The sequence below is a fragment of the Dicentrarchus labrax genome, unplaced genomic scaffold (genome assembly GCF_905237075.1).
Source record: "Dicentrarchus labrax unplaced genomic scaffold, dlabrax2021, whole genome shotgun sequence".
In the NCBI taxonomy this organism is placed as follows: domain Eukaryota; kingdom Metazoa; phylum Chordata; class Actinopteri; family Moronidae; genus Dicentrarchus; species Dicentrarchus labrax.
In genome coordinates, this window is record NW_026136710.1 from 20,881,249 (window position 1) to 20,897,449 (window position 16,201).

The 16,201-nt window shown below is 39.6% G+C and overlaps 1 protein-coding gene across 4 annotated transcripts in view; it reads right to left on the reverse strand.

The window, feature by feature from the left end:
* The window catches only part of LOC127370170 (cingulin-like protein 1), a 59,478-nt gene that overhangs the window by 33,376 nt on the left and 9,901 nt on the right, over nucleotides 1-16,201 (reverse strand). For 3 of the 4 annotated variants that reach the window (XM_051411966.1, XM_051411964.1, XM_051411962.1), the window contains exons 2-3: nucleotides 5,967-6,080; nucleotides 3,617-3,747 (exon numbers count right to left, since the gene is read on the reverse strand). The gene's annotated coding sequence lies outside the window, so the exon portion shown is untranslated. The remainder of the gene's footprint in view (nucleotides 1-3,616; nucleotides 3,748-5,966; nucleotides 6,081-16,201) is intronic. The other variant, XM_051411963.1, reaches the window with a different exon arrangement.

Genomic DNA, 16,201 nt, shown 5'->3' on the forward strand with positions numbered 1-16,201 from the left:
TGGTCAGCTAACATTTTTAAAACTTTTAATAAAATACATACTTTTGGACCAAACATGCATCACTGCAAATATGGTGGATTTTACTACGTATAAATGCTGCAAAAAGGGCCTTAATGCACATATTAATATAAATCTCTCAAAAACACACATTATAGAAAAATGTAAACAAGCTAATACAAAGCATATACTTGAAAATAGTAATGCAAATGTGCAGGATAGTGTTCCATATTTGAGATAATTAATAGAGAAGAAAGTTTTTTGTGAATGCACACAATGGGTGAAGCTATAGGTATGATGACCTATGAGATAGTAAACCCCACAGGTAAGATGTCAATGTCCCTTCTTTCTAACTTCTTTCTAACTTTCCACTTTTTTATTTTATATAAATATTTTATAAATATTTTTATTTTCTTCCTTTCGACATACCGCAATCTTCATACCCCAGTGGGAGTGTTTCATAAGCAGAGCATTTTGCCTGCTTGATTTTGTTTATTTGCTTATATTATGTTGATTTTGTAATTTTTCCTTTAAATTTTCATTTTTAAGTCTGCACAGGGTATTTTGTTTTGAAAATTGACCAGATTCTTTATGTCGTTCTGATCTGTCAATGAAGGCAAACCCACCCCCAAACATTCCTGTCTGTAAGCCTCAATAACAATTTAATGGAGGGATGATTTTCAAAATGATCATTTTATTTGATTTTTTGGGAAGTAATTATTGTAAACTATCAAAGAAAGAGTATAAAAAACCAAAGTAACTATAGTGACTGTAAACCAAGCTCTTCATCCTACACTCTACCTCGCTTGGTGTGAGAAAAGTTTGGTACCAAAGACCACTGAGACTTTACTGCTTGGTTTGGATTAGGTTCTCACTTCCTACTAACAAACAGCAGCATGGCTCTCTTGTCAGAAGACTATTTTGTGTTAGACTAGTTTAAAAGGCGCCATTATCACCTCAACAAAGAAACTGAACTCAAGTAGAGCTTTGTTCCAGAAGTTCTTGGCGTGAAAGCTGCTTGATTCCTGCAGCTTGTTAAGGTCCACTTAGAAAAAAAAAAAGATTCTCCTTATCTGCGTTCCTAAACGTTGCAGGGGAGTAGCTCTATCCTCTTCTCAGGAACAAAACCCATCCCTGTGTTGGCGCTGACATTCCCACATAAGCCTCCCTCAAAGCCAAGGAAAACCCGTGTAAAATGAAAGCAGGGTGACGTCTTCTTCCAGTAAGCCAAGTGGATATGAGAAGTGGGCAGGGCAACATGATGGAGACATATACCGCTTTTTTATTAAGAGAGCTACTCATCTTCTCTCATGAAGCCTTTGATCCGTTCTGTGACAGGAGCCGATCAGTCTTGGCGGTGAGAACCTATGTTACTGGGAAATTAGGAGATTTCCTGGAATATCGTCAGAATAGTGTGTGTGTGTGTGTGTGTGTGTGTGTGTGTGTGCGCGCGTGTGTGTGTGTGTGTGTTGCACGCTGGCACACCTTGAATCCTGAGATGTGTTTCAGCTTGTCTTGTCTGACAGAAGTGAGACCAGTTGAAGTGTTGTTCTGCCAAACTGCTCATCATGGCAGGAGCACAGAGAGTATGAGCGAACAGGGTGAGGCGGCAGCCACCTACTACCATCTGAACGTTTACTGACAACACAGCACAAGTGGTAACAAAATCTGAAAAATCCACCGGGACTTTCTCACAGTTAGTATAGAAAGGACTTCAGTGGCTAACTTTTTTTTAGACACTTTCAGTGTTTCACCAGCCAGCCTGATGTCCACAATAGAATTGCAAAGTGACAAAAAAGATGGCCGTACCATCTGTGATGTCACACAGGTTTTTTAATGGGTTGTTTGAAGTTCTGGAGTTTGGGTTGCTCAGGATAATGGCCGATAAGTACTATTTTAAAGCCTCGAGTTTGGCATTATGTCTGTTGCCATGACGGTTTTCAGAGCCAGAGGTGGAGAAGTACGGCGAGTTGGCTGCACAGTTGTGACTTGTCCGTAGCAGGAAACAATGGCGGCTTGTCTGGTCACACACGTTCTTGTATTACAGTTAAACAGTACACTAAAATATGTTTCTAAAATGGACGAGAAAAAGGCAACGCAGTAAGAGAATCTTTTGTTTGTTTTCCCATTTACAGACGCTGTGTACAAACACCTGATTACTTTTCAGTGCACACACAAACGGATGAGATATTAGCTAAATTTGGAATCGCTGACTGCACCTTTAACAGGTCACTGTTGGTTTGTGTGGAGAGAGAGAGTGATACAGTAGGCTGTAATTACGCTGAGTGAAGACTTTTCCCTCACCCCCTGTATGGACACACAGATGATCGAGAGTGCAGCATCAGCTTTGATCATTTTTTATCACATCAGCTCAGAGCTGTTTGTGAGTTCTCAATCTGTACACAGCACAAGTAATTTCCACCCGGGGATTATTAAAGTATTTAAAGTATTTCTGATTCTGAATATTACAGTAGGAACTATGTGTTACATATATGAAGCATGTACACCATGACAGTGTGTCTGTCATTATGAGATCGATGCATGCTAATGACAACATTTCATAGACTTTTTAAACAATCAAATCAAAATTTACACAAGCTTAAAAGTGAATAAAAGTACAAACACAAGAAAAATAAAAAAAAGAGATCTGAGCATGGATATTCATGAACATGTAACAACTTAATCCAAGCTCAAAGGCTCAATTTTGTCCTTGTAAAGATAGATTTACAGGAGCAGGCACACACACACGCACACATGCACACACACACACACACACACACACACACACACACACACACACACACACACACACACACACGCACACACACACACACACACGCACACACAAAAACTAATGTGTGAACTGTGGAAGAACAATTCACTTTCGTTTTCTGTCTTTCACACACACACACACACACACACACACACACACACACACACAGAGGCAGGCAGGATCCTGTTGTTTTCTCCAGCCGAGCAGAACCTGCTGCTGTTATGAGATACAGTGAAACTCCCACATTCGTGTTTCAGCTCTGTGACAAAACCCCACAAACCAACACGGAGCTGCCTCCTACTCCCATGTTCAAACACTGTATAACATGCTCCTGATTTATAAAGAGCAGGGTCCAGTTTCAGAAGCAAGAAGTGGGTATTTTGCCAATATTCAACATTTACAGTGTATTGTTTTTAGGAATATATAAAATATTTGAAAAAAACTTTTAAAACTTAACAAAAAAATGTGACTGAGTGAATGAAATGAGTGAATTTTGTGTATGGTGTTTATGTTGTTGATCAGTGTTAACCTGACTGTATTTCCTGCTTGCAAAATCAATATTAATCATTAATCAAGACTCAACAGAGAGTCATAAGCTAATTCTTATCACCAGAAAAACCATTTTATGAACAACCTTTGGAGAGTTGATGATCATATAATGCAGTTTGTGGAGTAGTAATAGGCTTACTAACATCCAGCCTGCAGCAGTGTGCCTGAGCTACACTGGAAGTATCCTCTGAGGAGGGAACAGACTACTGCAAAGAAATGAAGGCTCTGTGTGCCCTCTCATGTACATAGCATACTTTAGCCTCCTTCTACTGAGAGCACAGCACGTCATTAACTCACTGTGTGTGTATGTTGCTGAGCTCCTGCTCTGTCTGTCTCTGCAGCTGCTGGAGGTGAAAGGTCAGCTCTTTACTCAAAGCTGCAAACTTCCACAGTCCTCCTCTCCCTGGGTTCTCCTCGCACACCGAACCCTGATCACAGGAGGACAGAGAAGTTACAGAAGGTCCACAAAATAATGGCCAACTATAAAGCAAACACTTCAGCACTGATCCATGATCAGGTGTTCAGTATGTTCATAGCTGGCCGTAGCCTAACATTCAGTAAATTAGCATGTTATCATGAGCATCAGTGTGTTTGCTCAATTAGCCTGCTATAAATAGCGTATAACCTTGCGCTTGGAAGAGGAGGGTGAAGTGACTGAGTTGCTATCTGCAACAACACTGCTAGACGCCACTAAATCCTACACACTGGTCCTTTAACCTTCCATCTAGCACCATCATCAGGACGTAGCACTGTCATTCTGAGCATGTTGCCATACAGACATTAGCATTTACCTTGTACAGCCATACAAGAGCTGCTAGCATACATAAAAATAACAAGTCACAAGGCGAGTGGCCTTGCAGGGCTAGCTGCTAGCATAGCATTCATTAGACTCAATGAGACTTCATTAGACTCTAGGAGTCTAATAAATAGTGGTTTACCATGTTATTAGGTGCACCTCTACTACCATTTCCCCACGCAGGGAGCAAATCTAATAAAGTTGCTGCACGCCGATCACTTTCATTGCTGGGCAATAACAGCGTCGTATCCAGGCTGGATTTAAAGTGGTTTTCTCTCTGAACAACACACTCAGATAAAGAATCCTCCTTTTGTTACCAGGGTGAAAGGAAATACCCTTACAACCATAATCTAAGATAAATAAACTGTGTGCTGACAATAAAAAGACAAAACAGACATAAGTTATCATCTAATGTCTAGAGGGGATTTGATATGAGAATGTACCCATATTACACTTGAGCTCTGAGTAGTCTGCTGTCTCCGTTTGTCAGACATAGCAACATGTTGGGTTAAACAGAAGAGAGTGATGAATCACCAGCTGAAGGAGGAAAGTTGGAGTAGACAGACTCATCAGACAGACAGACAGGTAGATCAGCAGATAGACACAAAGTGGTGAAGGATAGACGAGAAACCAAAAAAGGCACTTGAGGACTTAATGAGTAAAGCTAAAGTTGGAGTAGGACGTCTAATCTGGTCCTGAGTCTGAACTCTTTGTCCTTCAGCGAGCGGCTGTGGGCTGAAAGACAACAGACCGACTGAGTCATCCTGGCACAACGCAATGATCACCCCCATCCTCCCCTTCGTCTGTCGCTCTGTCTATCTGTGTCCATGTGACTCAGTCTGAAAGACAAACTGGCACTATTCACACAACAGCCAAATCTGATTTGTTTTTCAAATGTACATTTTAGTCCTCACTATCCGCACTGAAGCTTACAAGTGGCTGAATAATATTTGTCTCTTCAGACATTATAATTATTCACTTCAACAGACATAAATAAGAGATTCAAGGAGAACATGTTTGTGCTTGAAAGACATTTCTTTCACTAGTGGACGAGCAATAGAATGGTGACACTGTCAGAATATTTATCTGGCATTTCTGTTCTTCAGTTTTAGTCACTTATCAGCTGACGGGTACGTCGATACAGATATATCTACAATGAGCTTATATCGGCAGATATATCAAATGTTTAGTGATTAAGCCTTGTGAAAAATGACCCTTATTGAACAGAGATGAGGAATACAGTGGATTTAAACCGGCTTTCTGGACATGGCCTCAGGAAAGATCCACAACAAGGGTAAAGAAAGGGACAAAGAGAGACAGACAGGCAGATTCTCACCATCAAAAGTGGAGAAGAAAGTCAAGTGCATCACACAAAGAGAGTGCCAATAAAAACAAATCCCTGTATAGACTGTTAGCAGGAATGCAGTTAAGGCAGTGTTGAGCAATTAGGCCTGTACCCTCGAGCAAAGATTCATGGTTTAAAAACATCAAGTTAAAATAAAAACAACAGCGCTTCAACGCCAGCAAACACAGAATGACACTTGATGCCTCTGCACCGTTGATGATCATCTAACTGTTTCTAACTGGAGGCGTCATGTTTCAGACCCCAGTGAAGCTGCTCTGAAACACTTTCTGTCCACCTTCAGCTGTGTTTGTGGAGCTTTAACTCATTAAAGAGGAAAGTGCTGGACGATTAAAATCTGTCCAACTGGAAAACGTTACCTTTATCATTCACCATTAAATAGGAATTATCCTATTATATCGAGCACTTGCAGTATGATGCACCCCTAAATGCAGTCTCTTTCCAGCCATACTCAGCATTTGTTAAGTTGAGAATGATTTTACATTTACCTGTTGCTCCTCAGTGATGGGGGACTGTAGGATGTGAACTTTGGCTTCTATCAACTGCCGTAGTTTGTCGAGCGAAGCAGGGAAGTCCTCTCTGTTTCTCTGGAACTCTGGATGCTTTAAAGAGAGAGAGGCAGTTTTTGTTATTTTATAAACTTTCATCACAGTAACCCTCATACAGGAAATCAGCCTTATGTTTCACAACATTGCATTGGCAGCAACCAAACCCCACTGGGAGTCTACTGGCTGCTGACATAGTGAAAACTTCTTATTTATAAAAAATATGCTCAATCTCTGTTCTCTAAAGGTGCACTTTGGCTGTCGAATGTCTGAAGAACATTCTACAAATTGTTTTACCTGAGTGTCCAGATACCATCGTCATCTACAATTAGGGCAACACCCAACCTGCTAAACATCCTCCTCTGATACTTTTAGCAAACTCTTTCTTTGTTGTGGAATGGGGAGAAACAGGAATGATGGGAGAGAAATGTAGCGACTCCTGCTCCTGAATGATGAGAGAGGCCAAAATAGCCGCACACAACTGTTTGGTGGTGACATCAGCGGACGCAACAAGGCACGCTAGTTATCGTCAGGGTTTATCTGTCTAGCTCTGTGAGTGCAGTGCTGGAATAAAAGATGGGAAACATTGGAGACTGTATGATCGAAATAGCATTATTAGAATAATATGGATATTCCCTGCCTGGTAAACACAGATGTCTCTCAAACTCAACACACCCAGTTTATGTGGACGTCAGATGACACCATCAGATAAGCCCCTATGAACCATGACAGCATTAGTCGATATGAAGACAGGGTTTCTGCAGGTTCCAACAAGTTACATTTAAGACTTTTTAAGACCAAATGGAGACCATTGCAATTTAAGACCTATTTTATGTCCACAGTGATAAAACATTTATGAAGACTATGAAGGAAAATTGGTTTTGGTTCAATGTCGGTTTCATGTTGTAGTTCTTACAGCATGACTATTTTTTAAGACTTTTTCAACTGACTAATCAATGAGTCAACTAATTATTTCAGCACTGAAAAACAATACATCTAAATCTGAACTAAGCTAAAGTGTACTGTGTGATGTGATTATATGAAACAAAGAGATATTTCATCTTTTGTTTATTAAGACTAGCAGTGACTCTAACATTCCAAAATCCAACCTCTACATTTACACCTAGCTTGACAGTGCTGTTTGTCAGGTGACGTGTTCTTTTAGGGATTGCGTCCTGAAGGAGACTTTTATTTCCACCTGTCAGCGTGTCAGGTGAGTGACAGGAAGCATGGGGTCAGGTAAAAACATGATCCTCTACAATGTTGGATTGCTTTAGTCTGTGTCTGAAGCAGAATGATTGGCAGCAAGTACAAGTTCAAACACTGACTTTGTAGAAAAAAAGAACAAAAAGGTAAAGTAAAACAAAAAAAACTACAAAACCGAAATGTTCCTTCTTGTTGAAGCAGAAGTGGAGAACATCTCCAACACTGTTTAAGTTGGTTCCAGAAGTTAAACGTCAAAGTGCTCTTAGGATAACATCAGAAATGCTCTATATTGTTTTGAAGATGAGGGTGTAGGTAACCGCGATAAGTCTGCCTACTGAACAGACTCTCAGGTGGTAGAAGCTTCCCACCCACCATTGTTTGAAACCCACCACAGAGAGCCATTGTAAGACTGCGCGGAAGCAGCTCACCCGGTTGGCTCGTATGCATGTTTTCATCTTAAAGGAGGAAACCAATCTTCATACATATATAAGTACTACAGATGGACAGCAGGCAATTAATTCCCTCACTCGCCATATGAAGGATGCATTCACAACATGAGTGGGCTGGGTGTTCGTGACACAGTGAGTCTGTGTTGTCTGATTAAATGCAATCAAAACAAGCCCATTGTGTTTTAATCCCTCTGAGAAAGATTACATGCATTGACAGGAGCTTGGGGGAGAAGAGAGGAGTTTATAGTTGTTAAAACAAAAGACAAAAAAAGTCTTGATATACAGCGTTTAAGAAGCGTGTGACAATCAGTGGACCCAACAAAGTCCTTTCTTTTCAAAAAATCTCATTATAAAGTAAAATAGTGCCAGAGGAATGGGAGATGCTAGAATTCTCTCCTAGTTACTGTCCAACCCTGTCTCCTTTAAATTATGTTTTTATATTGTTAATTTGTTTTCCTAATTACATTTCTCAGCAACAAATTAGGAGTATATGAATGTAATTTCTAAGGTTGTCAGAATAACAACATTAAATTCTCAGGATTTTAAATGATAATAAAGATAAAAGATTCCTGTACCAACCCAAATCATTTCACATGAGTTTAACAAACACCATCTCCCATAAGCCCTAGACCTCTGGCGGCTTAACGTCATTGCTCGACAGAAGAGTCAAGGGGGCTGTAAAAGTTTGGAAATGGAAAATTTACTGTAGAAGAGAGCTTTAAAGGATATGAACAAAACCACATTATGATTACGTACCCACGCTGCTGGGAACTGTAGTTCTTCTGTGCTCACAAAGTAATCATTGTTGGACCTTATTAAAAATCACTAAGGTTTCGTTTCCTGTTAGCAGGTGTGGTAGTCGATGCCAATTTGTCTTAGAATGTGGAAAGAAAAGTTCCAGAGGCTAAACACAACATGGTGTCCTGACGTCAGCTAACTGTGGCTACATGTCTGTGGCTTCAATTAAACCAAGTGTAGCTAAATGTTCTGATACTGACACATTAAATAGAACAAAATTTGCAAATTAATGAGGCTTTAAGATGACAATCTTTCCAACAATCTAGCTAGCTGCTTGAGAACTAAAGCATTACAATGAGCAACTTAAGCTAACACTCTGAAGCTTTTAAATGACCACGTTTAGCTAGCTGTTCCATCACTAAGGCAATGAAAAGAACGTAGCATTGCCTTAACAATGACCAAAACATACTAAATGTCCCAATACACAATCATTAAAAAGACTAACGGTAGTTACGTGTTTTTAAATAGACCAACATATCACTTCAAGAAACTTACCATTAAAATTCTTTTGATAGGCCATTGACAAGTAACTTACTGTAGCAAGCTTAAGTAGTTAGCTTTAACGGCTTTAAGAAGACAAACTTTCTCCCACGTTCGGACGCCATTTAATAACTCCTGAGCTGTAAAATGTTTCTAAAATACTCACTGCAGGATTTGGAGAGAGAGAAGTGTTCATGATGACAGACTGACTAAAAACTAATTTCCTGACTGAGCTCAAACCACAGGGGGTTTGTGTGTGTGTGTGTGTGTGTGTGTGTGTGTGTGTGTGTGTGTGTGTGTGTGTGTTGTGTTAGTGGGTGGGCTGCACTTCTGTGTACATGGAGATGACCCTAACTACAACCTCCCACTGACCAGAATGGACAAGCAGAGAGAGAGAGAGAGAGAGGCTGGGAGAGAGAGAATGTGAGTTTCTTAGTTAATATCCTGCCAGAGTTTGTCAGGGTTTCTGTGCCTGATTGATCAGTTTACTCAACCTCTCATTTGTGTGTGTGTGTGTGTGTGTGTGTGTGTGTGTGTGTGTGTGTGTGTGTGTGTGTGTGTGGACAGACGGAGAAAAAAAAAAGTAAGCTATATATGAAATGAGCAGTCAACTTCTACACGCACGAAAGTTTCACTAAACTGGATCACAGTAAAGCCTTTGAACACCGAATAAAAATATATGTAAATATGTAGATATAAATGTGTCTCTGTTACAGACTACATTACAATTTGAGGCAGGTTTTTGAGTCTGTGTTCATCCAGGAAAAATGACAAAATGAAGTCTACTCCAAAAAGTCAATTTGCAGATGAAATCACAACTGACATCCACACAATCAGATGCATTAGAATGTAGCTACATTTGTACCTAAAATGTGGATGATAGTGAGCTCTGACATCCAGGAAAATAACAACAAAACAAAAAGGAATTTATCTTTATAAAGTTAGCTTTCTCTTGAAAAATGAATCGGCAGTATCACAGCAAATATCGACGCTGTGGATGCAACTCAACAATCAACTCTCTTTAAGTCACCAGCCCAAAAAGCTTTCCATCTGATAGGTTGTTTTCATTCAGGCCACGTGGCTTCTACCATAAGAGGCACTAGGAGGAGCCAGAGGAACCTGATTCTCTCACAGATTATCTGTCTCCTATACTACTGTCAGGATGTAATGAAAGTTCCAGCAAATATGACAAAAAGTTATTTTCATAAAAATTACCTACAGCAGCTTTAAATCAATAACTGTCTACATCATCATGAACTAATTATCTAATATTAAGGCTTTGAAAAGAACATCTTTGGCTAATACTGCCCTAGTACAAAATACGAAACTCAATATAAACAAACTAACACAAAGACTAACAGTAAGAGAACAACGTTGTCAAGTTCAGTCAAGTCAGGATGATGAAAAAAGAAACCATGACTACACCTGAGGTTGGGTTGGACCACAGGGTTCCAGTTGCCCCCCCCCACTCAAGTTAGATGAGTCGTAATTCCAAACCCAGGGTGTGTCTGGGTGGGGCCTGATGACTGTGGTCGCTCGCCAAGTCAGACACACCTTGATAAGCAGGAAGGTGTGAGGAGGGCATGTCTGCAGCTCGCTCTACCTTTTTGTTGACTTTGCTTTTTTCAGGCCCTGTTTCTGTCTATCACACACACACACACACACACACACACACACACACACACACACACACAGAAAATATTTTATGTAACACGATTAACAGTCAGGTGGTTACAAAAAACAACTGAAACTGAAAATTGACTAAAAAAGAGATTATTTTGTTGAAAACTACTTAGAGCTCAATTATTTACTTTACGGGCAAAACATCCTGGTCATATTACAGCCTAAAAATGTTGTTCAGGCTAATATGCTACCAAGCAGCTGCCTATTTCCACATCCAGCAAACACAAAGGTTCACTCTGGTTCATTAACTGCTAGATCTTCCACTATAAACTTGCTGTAAAATCAAAACTATGAGCTAAAAGAGGCTAAAACGCTCAGTAGATCTGCAGAGTTTGTGAGAGTTCTCCGTGGTTTTGTTACTATAAGTGACCCCTTTTACATTACACTCATTTGACCAATTTTTTTTTCATCTGAAAATATAAACCATTGCAGCTTTAAGTAAAAGTAGTTTGTCTTTTTAATAATATTTAATAAAGCTCCACATGATCACAGTGAAAAACAAGCCAGTGTGGAGTCCCGACTGCAGATATCAAATCAAAAACCTAAACTTCTGTAAAATCATAGTGATAAGAGCGCTACTCTCCCTCCCTGAATAACTCTGGCAGCAGCCCAGAGGAGCGTCATTCTTTTCAGATGAGACACTGCAGACTCTCCCTGTTTGAACAAATCCTATTATGCAGTCAGGTGAGGTTGCTTCTCCACCCGCAGGAAGTTATGAATCATCTTTATCATTTACATAGTCTGTCTCTACCCTTTATATCCATGCTGTCTGGTTGTTTTACTGTTCACCCAGAAGAGGACGGGTCGTTTTCTGAAATAAGACTTTAAAAGGATAGTTAATTCCCAGAAAAAATAAATAAAAATGAATCTAAAAAAAGTCAAATCCAAGCTATTAGGGACACTTGATGCTACTTCTAAAAGTACATTTAAAATAAACTAAACAACCACACCTTCAACTGACACGCTTCAATTAGTAAAAGGTCAGAGTGCGGACCTGCACTGTCATGATAACGACACATGTCATTACTCAGCAAACAAATCAGTGAAGGACACTAGTGACCTGTTCTACCCAGCATGCCTTGCTCGTGACTCTCGGCTGTGGTATGTCACCTTGTGTGCTGGTGCACTTTGAACCAGCAGGAGACGCCCTGCAGGCTCATTTACTGACCAGGAATGTTTCATCATTTAATTCCATCTGAAATCACTGTGAATTCACACATCACATAGCATGAGCACATGTTATGCATTGCATGGAGCTACAACAGTGAGAAAAAGTGATACTTTAACAATACAATATTGAGCACTACACTAATACACAAATAACTAGTATTCACAAATTCTTTCTTCTTGCATTAAAAAAAGAAGTGTGTACAATGGAATGAAAGTGTTGCCCCACATATTTTGTGAATTCAGTGGTTCTTTGCTTCTGGCCCTTCAGAGCTAAATGTAAAGACAACAAATAGACCCTGTTCCTTCCTTTGTTTTGCTCATTTTACCATGCTGAATTATAGTATTTTGGCTACTGCTTCTTTCCTGATTGGTTCACCCAGAATATGATCGCAACAATTAATGCAAATTTAACCAATCCCTGTTATTTCTGCCCAACCTTACAATTTTGTCCAATCACTGCAACTTTTCCACAAAGTTGACCAATCATTGTGATTCCTGTGCAAAACACTGAGCAACGTTTCTCATTTACCTTCCAAACAATGTGATTTAATTCTCATTGGAACAAGTTAATGAATTGAATGAATTCTACAAAAAAAAAGGCAAATGGTTTTTAAATTTTAAATTTCTCCTGCAATTTTATTGCAAAACAAAATCGCTAAAAACATTGCAACATGCATTTTAATTCTTTAGAAATGGAATCAGGCATTTTCGGCTGCAACAATCCCAAAAAAGCCTGTGAAAGGTTTGGAAGAAGGCAGGCCTGTCCTGCTGAATATATTAATCCTAGGTCTAATCTCAACTGAACTGCACAGCATGCATACATACAGTGGCATGCAGTTCTCTCTATAAACACTTCTGCTCTATAACACAGAGGAACCAGTTTGTCTGTACTTAGTGATGCGGTGAATAAGCAACATATCACCTCTCCTGTATTTGCTCTCTCCCCTGCTAATTGAAGCAGAAACGAACCAGTTCCTCTGTATTTAACAATTATACAAGTTTAAGATCACATCTCTGTCGCTCGCTCCACTATCATTATCTGCGTGAAACAGAACAAAAGAAGCAGTTTCAGCAGCCCCTGTGAGAAGAACTCACACAGAAAATGCGTTGCATTATGCTCTGTTATTCTGCATGACTTTCTAAACTGCTTCCCCTTTTCAGAAAGAAGAATTTTTGCATCTAAAAGACAAAGTAAAAGGAAAATCAGTTTGGCCAAATGTCGATCAAAACCAAAAGTTAGAGAATTTGATTCTCAATATTTTCATTTGAATGGGTTTCTCAAAATATGGAAGGTAAACTGTGCGAAAAGTTTGTCTTCACACATCACGAACATGGCAGATTTACTACATGCTACTTGACAAAGTGCAATATTTAAAAATAATGAGACATAATCTGCTAACTTTGTTCCTCATGCACTGTGTACACTGACTAATGGCATGTTTTCCCTGCATACAGGTATTACCACAGGTTATTTTAGGTTTGGCACAACACAGATCTCAACACCACCCAACCACTCTGTCATTTTTCAGACAGACATGAAGGAAGACAGGTAGAATAACCCACAGAAAAAGCAGGTAGACATGTAGACAACCAAACATTCAAGCAGACAGGTATGCAGTCACATACAGCAGAGCTTCACGATTGTGGCTGCTGAATACACAATTGTCTTCACTGTCCTTAAAGTAGAATCAGCCATTTGTTCAAAAGCTCAAAATAACCTATTTTACCGTAGAAGGAGCCTGACGAAACCTCTACCGGGTTGGATATACTCCAAAACAGACATGTACACCGGATGTGAATGTGGTTCTTTTTGTACCACATTTGGTGTCTGCATACATGAATGTTCACGTGTCTGTCAGAGCGGTCATTAATATTTGTCTTTGATGGACATGGGTGAATGACGAAATGTACGTCCTGCTGATCCTCGAGCGGACATTGGAAGTGTACTTTGGGCTTTAGGGAGCAGGTCAGGTGAATGGTTAGGCAAACAAAGTGTCTGCTCAGTTTCTTTTAACAATAAGGATGATATGCATTTCTCACCTTAACCAAGTGATTTCTGTTGCCCAAACTTAACAGAACTGGTTGTACGTAAATATGGATGCTTCACTTCAGCCAAAGTCCGTATTTCAAGGTAATTCAAGCTACATTTAAAGGAGTGCCATAATGACAATGTACAGTACTTTTAACATTCACAAGACCGCAACTATGACATCATACAAGTCAGTATGAGCTATCCAGTGGCATTAACACTTGCAAGTTTCTCTTTCAAGTTTACTTTCTCTTTCCCTTCACTACCATCCTTGAATGGTTTAAACTGAGAGAAAACTGTCAAACGAATGAATCTACTCTGAAATTAAGCAGGAAGTCCTAAGCAATATGTCATGTTTACAGTTTCAATACAGAAACAAACACCATGATATATTAGAAAATATCAATATTTCTCCAACCCTAATAAAGATGGCTCGTGCATGCAGAAGAAGTAGAAAGTCGTGCAGATGATGAAGACTTTCAAACTCTTTCACTTTTCTCATTTCTTCGTTCACCTCAATAACTAGAACATCGACAAAAACAACAACAACAACATCTTCTCTCCAAGCAATGCAGCTCCCACCCAGCACCCACCCAGCCTGCCTGCACCCACTCGGCCCTCAGACGAGGCTTAATGAGTAATAAGCACTGGGTGACCACAGTCTTGGAGTCAAGCCAACTTTCCCAGATGCCAAATTGAAGCCTGGAGGTACTGCATAATGCAAAACAACACTCATTAAAACTTGGGAGGATAAAAACAAGGAGCTATAAAATGCAAAAATGCACTAAGATGCATTTCAGGAGTAGCGCGATGGCAGTTTTTAAATGACTGAGATGAATAATTAGGACTCTCAGGCGTCCATTAGCAGGAGAAATTACAAGATGTAGAAAATGGGCTCCAAAACACACACATGACCCTAAAATCTAAACCGATTGGCCTGAACATTATGTTAAGGTGGGGAATGCGAGGTTTGGAAAGGCTGATGAGATGGGATGAAAGGTAAAAGAGTGAGGCTTTCAGTGCAGACACATACTTAGAAGCATTGAGATAATGCGTCAGTTTGCAAGTGTATGTATTTTAGAAAAGAGAATTTAAGTGCCGTAAAACCCCAGAGTATTTATGTTTATAATCTATATACATCAAAAATGAATAAAATCAGCAACAACAAAACACATCACTGTATATATATATACTGTCACATGTGCTTTTCAACGTGTGTAAATCAGTAGGTAGCATTTCTTTGCTTTCTACCTAACCTGTTTGGTTAAAATAGACGGAGACTCCTGGAACAGGGTAAAATCCCATGGCCACGCAGAAGAGAGTTGAATCTTTTTGATAAGACAGTGAACATGTGGAGTGTTTTAGTGGCCATGTGATTTAAAAATCAGAAACCTCTCTCCTCCAGGGTTCCCACTCGTCCTGGAAAACCTGGATATTTAGAGACTTGTTTTCAAGTACTGGAAATAAATCAAAATGTCCAAATATCCTCAAAATATATTTTGTTGTCCTGGAAATTCTTAATGGTATTTTAGCCACTCACTCACCTAAGAGATCACCTATGTAAATGTACCTACATTTGAGGAAAACTAACAAACTGTAGTCAAATCAATGGAGACGAAAAGCAAGTGTCCCCTAAGCGCTGTCCACCTACATGTAATGAACCTGCGTCACTTCATCATGAACCCTGCATCATTGAAAAAAAGAGGAATAAAACTGGGAAAAATATGTAAACTAGGCCTATTGGTGAATTTGTGACTGTTGAGCAAGTGTTGTCCTGTGCTGTCAAGAAAACTCAAGAAAACTTCTTTAAAAAGAGTGGGAACCATGTCCTGTCTGTGGCTCAGGACTTTTGTTTCTGATATCGCCACCAAATCTGTGTAGAGTGCACAACCATTAACCAGAATATTTCCTTGAGGCAGAGTGCCCAGGTCAGTATGGGTATTCTGGGAATGTCACAGCGCCTTCAGTCTTATGGCCTATACTTAAATCCAGATCATCTTTAAGGGTTACATAAAGTACTATAAATCTGTAGAGTTCAATGCATTCCAGGAGTCATTTCATGGAGACATGCTCCTGCTTTTCATTTAGAAAAGCACATACTGTACATCAACAGCTTTTCTGTGTTAAGTGTTATCCCATGGACCTTTTCTTTCAGCTTCAAATCAGTGGAGTGTTTCAAAACATTGTGTTCTTGCAGATCATTAAAGATCTTATCTGGGCTTCAATTTACCAGTTTAATCAACCACAGAAACTAATTTAAGGCTAACAGTGGGATCAACACTCGTATATCATAAATCCAATAGCATAGCACTTTTCGTGCATTCTGAGCACTGGGGTGAAAGAGTCAAATGGCTGAAGATAAC